This window comes from Mirounga angustirostris, unplaced genomic scaffold, assembly GCF_029215605.1.
Source record: "Mirounga angustirostris isolate CCGP_5_RB_7025 unplaced genomic scaffold, mMirAng1.0.hap1 SCAF_9, whole genome shotgun sequence".
Lineage (NCBI taxonomy): Eukaryota > Metazoa > Chordata > Mammalia > Carnivora > Phocidae > Mirounga > Mirounga angustirostris.
In genome coordinates this window covers 83,703,386-83,713,012 of record NW_026991717.1, presented here as the reverse complement: position 1 = coordinate 83,713,012, position 9,627 = coordinate 83,703,386, and the positions used below count along the sequence as shown (strand labels likewise).

General features: G+C 47.4%; 1 long non-coding RNA gene across 1 annotated transcript; it reads left to right on the top strand.

Annotated features, from left to right (window-relative positions):
- Positions 1–385: 385 nt before the first annotated feature.
- LOC135361606 (uncharacterized) lies at positions 386–9,095 on the top strand. The gene is made up of 4 exons (XR_010405141.1): positions 386–877; positions 2,093–2,542; positions 4,922–4,988; positions 5,585–9,095. It is a non-coding gene; the product is annotated as an uncharacterized LOC135361606 (long non-coding RNA).
- The last annotated feature ends 532 nt before the right edge of the window (positions 9,096–9,627 follow it).

Sequence of the window (9,627 nt, the reverse complement as noted above, 5' to 3'; positions counted from 1 at the left end):
TCCCTGCGCTTCCGGGGTCAGGAACCGAGGTGCCTGCACCAGCAAGCTCTTTCAAGCTGGGCCTGATCACACCACTCACCTCCCAAGTAAGAACATTCTCCACCTTCCCCTCAAGCTCAGGAGATCCGCAGGGGAACCTGCTCTTCTCAGAAAAAGGCGCTTAGCTTAGGTAATTAAAAAAGGAAAAAAAAAAAAATCAGCGGTTACTTCAACTGCCTTCAAGGAATTCACCATGTTCGGACAGGCTTTGAACTCAACAGCTGGCTTTTAGAAAACAAGCAGGATTATCTTTGGATCGCTTGCTCTGAGCTGCCAGTGGCCCATCCAGAACCCCTGGGGGGGGCGCGGGAGGGGGGAGGCACAGGCTGGAGTGCCAGTCATACTTCTGGGCAATTTAAAGCCACGTGCTCTGTGTCACCAAGACTGTGACTCAGCCATGTGCTTGCCAAAGCTCATTCACGGAGAGACGAAACTGCTCAGTAGGCACTTTTCAAAGTGAGGGCCCTTCACCTCCTGGAGGGAACAACATGGGGATACACAGGAGGGGAGCCTTTCTAGCAGCCCAGGGGAGTGGCCCTCGGAGCCAGGACCGGTGGGTGTTCACTTCTGTTCCCTCAGCCCCTGGCTTTCCATCCATGTCTGTTAGATGACCGAATGCACAACAGAAGAAATGACGTGAAGCTGGCACAAAACCCCAAAGCCCATACTTTGCTACGCATGTCTTCCCCGTTGTCTTGCTGCTCAGCAGAGAGGAGTGATGCTCACGTGGTCCCCACAAGGGAGCCTGAAACTCCACAGAATGAGCAGACGCCCGGCTGGGAGCAAAGAGATCCAGGCGCCTCAAAGACTCACCCTTTCTCTGCGTTCCTCCGAGAAGGTAGGAGTTGGCCCTGAATGCCTGGAGGGGATAAGGCCCCTCGTATCTGGGCTATTTCGGGAATTATAAAGAGTGTGTATTGGCTAAGACCATCAAAAGAGTTTTGTCCCTTAAAAACAAAAACAAAGCCCTGGTGACAGGTGCTGAGAGTCCAGGCCAGACCAGCATGGCCAGGCTGGGAGGAGTGGGCAGCCTCCTGTGGGCCTGGTCGGGCTGCCCTGCCAGAGTGAGCAGACAGGCCCTCACCCTGCAGGTGCCATCAGCCCACGGCATCTCCTCAGGTCTGGAAATCTCCACCTTCAGCTGCACCTGTGAGAGCCGTGTGTCAGGCAGCTGCCAGCTCACTACTCCCCACGGCAGAGAACGACCCGGGCATCTTGGCTGGGGTCGGCTGGGGCCGGCGGCGGCGGGGCGGGGGTGGGGGGGGTGTCTTGCCTTTTCTATCCTTTTCTCTTCCTTTTCCTTTCTTTGCCATCTCCTGACTGACTCTGATTGTCAGCCTGGCTGGTGGAGACCAGAGGCCGGAGAGGGTGCCGCGCTAGACAGAGATTCCCAGTGGAGGCGAGGGCCCAGTGGCAAGGACGGGGTGACTAGCGGCTTCTCGGCCCTCCCACAGGACCAGCAGATCCCGCTTGTCTCCCTGGAGACTTGGTTTCCAGGGCCCGCCCAGGAGATACCTGTTAGGGCAGGAGAGGACAGGGGCGGGGGAGAGACACCAAGATTTGGGTCTCTCAGAGAAGAGGACAGCAAGAAGGACAGGGACAGGTTTATTAGGCCGAGCGTCTTAACAGCCAAAACACCAGAGCTGAGTGGATCAGAAACACAGCAGGCATTGGGGGCTGGACAATACGAGTTGGCTCTGTGCTTCCTCTGGAAGGATTTGTCACCTGCCGGGGCCTTCCACAGAAGTGCTTTTTCCCGTTCTCTGCACCAATGAAAACTCTCCTGGCAAGTAGTTTTCAATGACTGTTGTCTCAAAAAGGAAACTGGGACTGCATTTTCCCACAAGAACTTCAAGGAATTATGATTACTCAGAACTCCCTCTCGACATTCTTGTGAACATTTGAGAAATTCCCAGTGTCTCCAGTTGTCCTAAGTGCGGGAAGCCAGGGATGTGCCGACTCACACACAGCCCAGAGAGCACTTTCAGGCTCATAGCAACTGCATAAACCATTGCATAACTTCTGCTTCTGCTGCTTTTTTTTTTTTTTTTAGCTTTGATAATGAAAGGAAATGCAAATAAAGAAGTAATGACTTCTGGTAAAATTATGCTTAGAAGACGACTTCCTACTCCCTGTCCCTCTCATCCCCTCGAAAGTCCTCCTCTCATGAGCTCTCCTCCAGGAGCTAATTTCCCACCGCAGTTTTCCAGGATCGCAAAGGGACATGGGACAGTCTAGATAATTAATTCTGTGAGACCTCCTACTTCGGGACCCAAAGTTTCGCTCAGGCCCAGAGATGGATACAGGGATTCTCCAGGCTAGAAGAGCCTCTGGCCACCAGCCAACTTCCAATGTAAAGTGCACCTCCAATCATGAAAAAGACATGAAGAGTCTTGCCAAACACTAAAGACTGCCAGGAAAGACTAAAGGGCCTGCATCACCCTGCCCCCCTCACTCCATGGAGAGACAGCTTACCTTTGTTACCGACAACCATGGACGATAGGTGTGTAGGGGCTGGATATGTCCAGGGGAGTCTAACCAGAGGGCTGCCAGAAAACCCAAAGAAGGCCACTGATCACATGCATGTTGCAACGCTCAGGAGTTTTTCCTCTCGAGGGCCACTAGACAGAGGGGAATTCTGGAAAAAAAAGGTTTCCTAGAATTATCTGTCTGGAGAATGCTGTAGGCAGGTGGACATAGGTCTTGTTTCTAAAGAATGATTTGTTTTTCTAAGAAAGAAAAGAAACAAAGAAACAAACCAAGAAACAAAAAAGAAAAGAGAGAGAGGGAGGGAAGAAAGAAGTGGGAAGAAGGAAGGAGGGAAGAAGGAAGGGGGAGGGGAAGGAAAGGAAATAGAAATGGAAAGAAGATTTTAAAAAAAGTTCTAGAGCTATGCTGTTAAGTATGGTAGTTTCTGTTTGAAATATGGCTGATCAGAATTGAGATGTGTTGTAAGTATAAAATAGACTGAATTTCAGACTTAGTATGAAGAAAGGCATGTCAAATAGGTAACAATTAATAATTGTTATTGGTCGCCTGGGTGGCTCAGTTGCTTAAGCGACTGGCTTCGGCCCAGGTCATGATCCCAGGGTCCTGGGATCGAGTCCTGCATGAGGCTCCTTGCTCCACGGGGAGTATGCTTCCCCCTCTTCCCTTCCCCCTGCTCATGCTCTCTCTCATAAATAAATTTTTAAAAAAACCTTTAAAAAAATAGTAAGGTCCTTTAAAAAATAATAATAATTGTCATCAATTACATGTTGAAATGATAACATTTTGGAGATTTGGGATTAAACTAAATATATTAAAATGAATGTCACCTATTTTTTACCCTTTTTAAGTGTGGCCCCTACGGCGTTTACAGTTACTTCTGGGGTGCACTCCATTTCTTTGACAGCCCTGCTCCGGAGGAGAGTTGCCCTCGGTGGCTCAGGGCAACCCCCCAGTCCTAGCCCCATTTCTAGTTCCCACCAAACTGTAGAGGTCCTCCGCTCCACCCCTTTCCCTGTCCTGAAAGTCAAGCAGCCCAGATGTGAGATGTCTTGATTCTTCGATTCTCCAGATAAGATCCAAGCAGAGTTTCAATCAGTCATTTTTGACCTTTTAAAATCCTCTGCTTCGAAGGAAGGGCACACAGGGGCTTTCTTGCACTCGTTTGAGAGAGCCGGTAGGTGGCTGTGTGATAGCCACGGAAACTTTGAATAGGATGTGTGAGCCGTGGGAGGTTTGGGTTAGGCCTCAGTGGGGACTAAGGCATTGGCAGACACTGTTCAAGTTTGAATCCAGGTTCACCGGTAAATGTTTAGAATGTTTCAAAGTGGCACCCTAGAACATCGCACGGCAACATTAACCAAACATTTCTTCCAAATACATTATATGTTAATTAATTGAATTTAAATTAAATAAACATTTCTTCCAAAAATATGCATTGAGCACCCTCTCTGTGCCCTAAGTACGCAAGGCCATGGGGTGGGTGTGGGATGCGGGAGGGAAAGGGTTCAGGTGCCCACGGTCCAGGGGCTCAGTTTCCCAGGTCTCCAGCCCCTGCCTGAGAACTTTTATCAAGTCGTAATTATAGCATACTTGCATGTCTTACTTTATACTTCTTTCTCATAAATGCTCGTAAGCATTTTCCATATTCCTATGTAGTCCTCATAGCCTCCTTTTTTAGTAATTAACTAACACTCCTCCAAGGGATTGTATCAATTTGTAACCTTCTGTGGGACATTCAGTTTCCAGTTTTGTTCATTTAAATAAGATTGCAGCAAAAGTGCAATTTGCTTTCCTTGCTGTCTTTCCTTTTGGATTTAAATTTCCTTGTAATTAATTCCCAGGAAGGAAAGAAATACCATGTTTAGGGGTTTGAATTCTTTTCTAGCTCTTGATACATATTGCCAAGGTGCGGTCCAAAAGGCATGTGTGAACTTCCATTGCTCACAGCAATGGATGCGAACACTAAGTTTCTTGCAACTTTGCCAGGATTGAGGTGTTACAGCATATACATGTATATATGTGTATATATATTTTTACAGCATTTAAATTTGCAAATGTATATATATGTATGTACATAAATATACATATGTATAAATTTGCAAACTGTATTGCCGATTTTTTGAAGCTTGAGATTTTTAAAGATTTTATGAGCAAAATATTTATAGACACGTAACACAAGTATATACACATTTTTTTCCCTGAAAAATGCCAAGACACTGTCTTGAGCATTTCTGGACTTTGAATGCATTTCTGTTTTTAAATCATTTTGTACAGAAGATATGTCTCTTTTTCTCCATTTATTAATTTATTTAATCATTTCTTTATATCAGTACGGGCTCATTTTATATTTTGGGTTATATTCCAATTAACTGTATTGTTTAAAATCTTCCAGCTCAGGCCATTAGGAACTCTTTCATCTGGCTCCCACAGCCCTTTGACATATCCCTATCAATGGATTTGTAAGTACCTCCTTACTTTCTAGCACTCCAAGATGCTCCAGGCTCATCTTCCTCAGTCCTAGAGTCAGACTGTTCTCCAAGGAGCTCTGTGATTAGATAATGGTTCTAGAAACCAAGATTTGGCTGCTCAGTGTGCTTATTGCTATTGGGGGTGTCATTCCTCAGGCTCTCACGTGACACAGAAAAGACATATGTGTGTTTACTAGCCTGCATCAGGGGTGGATTCCCATAAGTGAAATTTCTGGATCAGAGTGACTCCACATTAAATACGTTGTTACTGCCTAATTGTCCTCCAAAAAGATTGAAGTGATTTTCACTCTCCCCAGAGGTGCTTAAAAGCACCTGTTTTCCCACAATCTCACCAATATTGAATAGTAGCAATCCTTAAGATCTTTACTAATCTGATGAGTGGAAAATGGAATCTCCCGGTTTGAATTTGAACTTTTTTTTGAATTGATGTTTCTAGTTTTCTCATTGTTCATCTGTTACTAGACTTTGAATTTCTTCTTTTATCTTGTGCAAGCACTTGCATCCTTCCTAATAATCATCTAAAATGACTCTTTACAACTCTTTGCTGATCTCACCTTTGAGCTTAGGTCGATTTTGCTGAGAAATCGGAGCTCTTTTGGCAGAGTGACTGCAGCCCAGCTGGGGACAAGAGGACTCATGTTCCATCTCTCCTTGCAGACACCTCCTTATTCGTCCTTCCCAGTCCCCCCGAGAGCCCTTCCTGTGCTCCTTCCTCAAGGATGAACTGTTCTAGAACATGTCAGCAATGCCTGCCTGTTGTGGAATTTTGTCACAATTTCCAGGGTGGCTGTGACTCAGCCCGGGTCCCTGAAGTCTGAGGCTGTCCACATGGAGAGCACTCATTCCCTGGCACAAACCCGCCCCCCTCAGCCTGAGGCCAGCAGAAGTTCTGGATGTGCCTTCCCCCCGCTGCTCCTCTCGCCTGGTCGCCCCTTTAACTCATAATGCTATTATACAAATGGAACATCCACAGACACGAACCATTCAAACTACAAAGTTATCCTGTGAAAATATATGGATATGTGTTTAACCTCTGCGCCTCTTTCGAAATATCCACACATAAACATGCATATATTTGCATATAGGTTCTTTTTTTCTTAATGCATCTGACGGACAACTCTACACAGTCTTCTTGACCTTGCTTTAATTTTTAATTAACAATGTATTTCCAAGATCTTTCCATATCACCATACACAGATCTATTTCATTTTGGATGACACACAGTATTCCATTGATGTGTTATTATTTATTTATCTATCTAGTCCCATATCAATAGACATTTGGGTTGTTGGCATTTTTTTGCTGCTCCCAACAGTGCTACTGCGAACAGCCTTGAACAAACAGCCTTGTGGATCTGTGGGGATACGCTACAGAAAATTCCAAAAATTGGAATTGCTGGTCAAAGAAAATGTGTACTTTAACTCTGATAGCCATTGCCACCTTGCTCTCTGAAGGAGCTGTGCCAATTTACCCTCCTGGCAGCAGTTGCTGAAACAGGGTATCCCCTGTCCTCTCTCACCAACATCCAGCTCTGTTACACGCGTAAACCTCCTCCCGTCTGGTCGGTGAAAATGGCATCTCATTGTAATCTCACTTTGCATTTCTCTCATTACGGCTGAGGGATGCATTTCAAATGTTAAGAAGTCATCTGTGTTTTTCTTGAACTACTTATATCCTTTGTGAACTATCCTATTGGTTGCCAGTCTTTATCTTACTGATTTATAAGAGTTCTTCACATAGGAAGGAAATGAGTACTTTTGTTAGGTATGGTATAGTAATTTCCCCCAGTTTATTGTGTCGTTTGTTTGTAGACTTTTCTTATATACATATTGCCCTCATAGATTCTGCCTTACAGCAGATTAGAAATTCAATACACGTATTTGGGTGTGCAAGGATTGATTTCTTTAATATCGTGTCCTCATTTCTGCATTTCAGTCCCCATTCCTCTAAGGTGGCAGACACTTCGTTTCATCAATTCAGAGATCAGCTGGTCCTTTTGTCACCCGCCCCCCCAAAGTTCCTGGGATGGTCCTGGGTTCAGGTGGGCTTACTCAGTACATGAGGGGACGCTGGAGGCCCTTTGATCCTCCAGCCCAGCTGTCCATGGAACGTCTACTGGGATTCCCTGTCTGGTCACTTTGGGCTGTCACTTCTTGTCCACAAGGTCCCTCCATGGCTGTTCTCTCCTCCTCACCCCTGCACTACCAAGTACACAGGACGCTTTGTGCCGCCCACAGTGAAGCAGAGGCCCATCTCCCTGACACACCACAGCTATTTCTAACCTAGACCTTTGCCACTTCCTCTGGGTTCATCCTGGGAAACTCAGGCAGGGTTCCTTTCTCAGGACCCCGCCAACATCCACATACATCTCAAGACACCCCCACCTCTGCCCTCTTCCCAAGCCCAGGGACTCTATCTGGTTGGAGAGACTACAAGCCTCGCTATCCCTTGTCAAGGAGCTTCCACGTCGATTCCTATGTCTTCCATTCCTCTAAAGAGTTGTAACTGTGGAGCTCAGAGGTCAGCAAGACTTTCTTCCTATACTTTTGCTTCCCTTTCTGTTGTCACATCCCTTCCCTGAGGCAGTGCACACCGAATGGCCAGAAATGTGTATGTGTGTGTTTGTGTGTGTGTGGTTCCTGGGGAGGGAGAGGCCAAAGCTTCTCAGGAACCCCAGGAGGAAAGCAGCCAGCCATTAAACCCTGTGAACTTCCCAAGCCTTTCCCAGCAAGTCTCAGCCACCCACCACACTGCTGGGGGCCTGTCCTCTCTTGGGCCCTCTCTGATACCGTCTGAGGCTACTGTGCCTCCTTTGCGGGTGGGGCCTGGCCCATCTTGCTATCCTCTGTGGCATCTAGCCCCACGGGCCTTGCACATCCAGACACTTAAGATGTATGGCATTGAAGCATCTGCTGGTTTTAACAAGCCAGGCTGTCCTTGTCCTTGGTGCTCTCCAAGAAAGTCAGGAAGGTGGGGCATCAGTGAAGGGGGTTCTTAGGGTGTCCCCCAAATGGCCTCCTCGGCTTCTGCTTTCTCCTGAAAGCTTTCCTCAGCTGACCCCAAGAAGCCAGGGGAAAAAAGTTTTCCTCCAGAGAGCACTGCCTGCAGATGAGGCCTCCCCACCCAAGTTTGTCTCCCTTCGCCTCCTCCCTGCTTTGCTGGCGTTCCTTCAGGCCAGGGGGCTGGATAGCGTGAAATGACCTCAGCCCCCGGGTCCTCAGGAAGGGATGCTGGAGGCAGGAGTTGGAGAGGAGGTGCCAGGCACCAGTCTTCAACTGAGCACAACTGAATTCATTCCTCATGGAGTTTTCATCCCATCCCTACTGCACCCCTGGTTCCGTCTTTATTTTGCCTCTCGCTAGATAAGAACTCCACCTCTAAGCCTTCTGTTGGTGAGGACAAGGTCCTTTCTGTGAGGTGCCACATTTCCTAGAAGTGGACATGGCAATGTAATCCAGTGACCTGTACACTGAGAGAACCCTCCTTGCTCAGAACGCCCTCGCCCTGCTCCTCCTTCTCTTTCTCTTTCCCCAAGCAGGGCCGGCTCTCAGGACAGTGCAAACACACTTTCAGCTGGTCTCCAGTCTTCCAGCCATTTCTAATTGTCCCCTCCAACATCCTCCAGGGACTCAGCCTGCAATCTGACCAAGTTTTGCTGCCCATTACTGCCGGGGCCCACTGGTTCTTTCATGTTAATTCATCTTTTCCTCAGTAGCATCTCTGAGGAGCACCACTCACCAGCAAGCTTATCTCGGGACCACAGGCCGAGCTCTGGGAAATGTATGCAGTGATGGAGATTTGGGGTCTGGAGGAGGGTCCAGCCCCCGCCTGGCATTCACTTCCCTGAGCCTCTTTCTTCATCAGTAAAATGGTGGGAGAAAACGAACAAACAAGCAACAGCACCTACCTCGCAGGGCGGCGAGGACTCCACAGGCATCATGTGCATATTTCTAAAACATGGGCTCTTTGGGGCGCCAGGTTGGCTCAGTCGTTATGCGTCTGCCGTCAGCTTGGGTCATGATCCCAGGGTCCTGCTTCTCCTTCTCCCACTCCCCCTCTTTGTGTTCCCTCTCTGTCTCTCTGTCAAATAAATAAATAAATAAATAATAAAAACAAAAACATGTGCTCTTAGTAGTAGTGTAACGTGAAAAGCACTTCTCATAATTGGCCCAGCCCCATCTAGCATCCATCTTCAGTCTTTTATATATATATATATATAAAATATAATATATTTTAAATATATATATACAGTTGTTGTTGTTGGAGGAGAAGGGTGTGTTTCTCTACCATTTTCTTTTTCCTTTGTCTACAATTCCTCTTTTACCTAGAAGGTGGTGGTGGCGGTGGCTGTGTTAGGGAGGAAAATCCACAGAGGGTGGGGATGGAAAGATAAATAGGCTAGCGGCAGCCAGGCCTCCTAGAGTAGCTGCCCGCACATTCAGCTGGGATTGAATCAAGTTTGGAAACCTGGGGCTGAGCTCCTCACCCCTCCAGATGCCGGTCAGGCCCCCTGCCCTGCCGCCCTGCAGGTGCCATGTGGGTGCTCCCCATGAGCCCATGTTAGGAAGGCAACCCCACCCATGGATGCTACGGGGCCACTGACATTCTC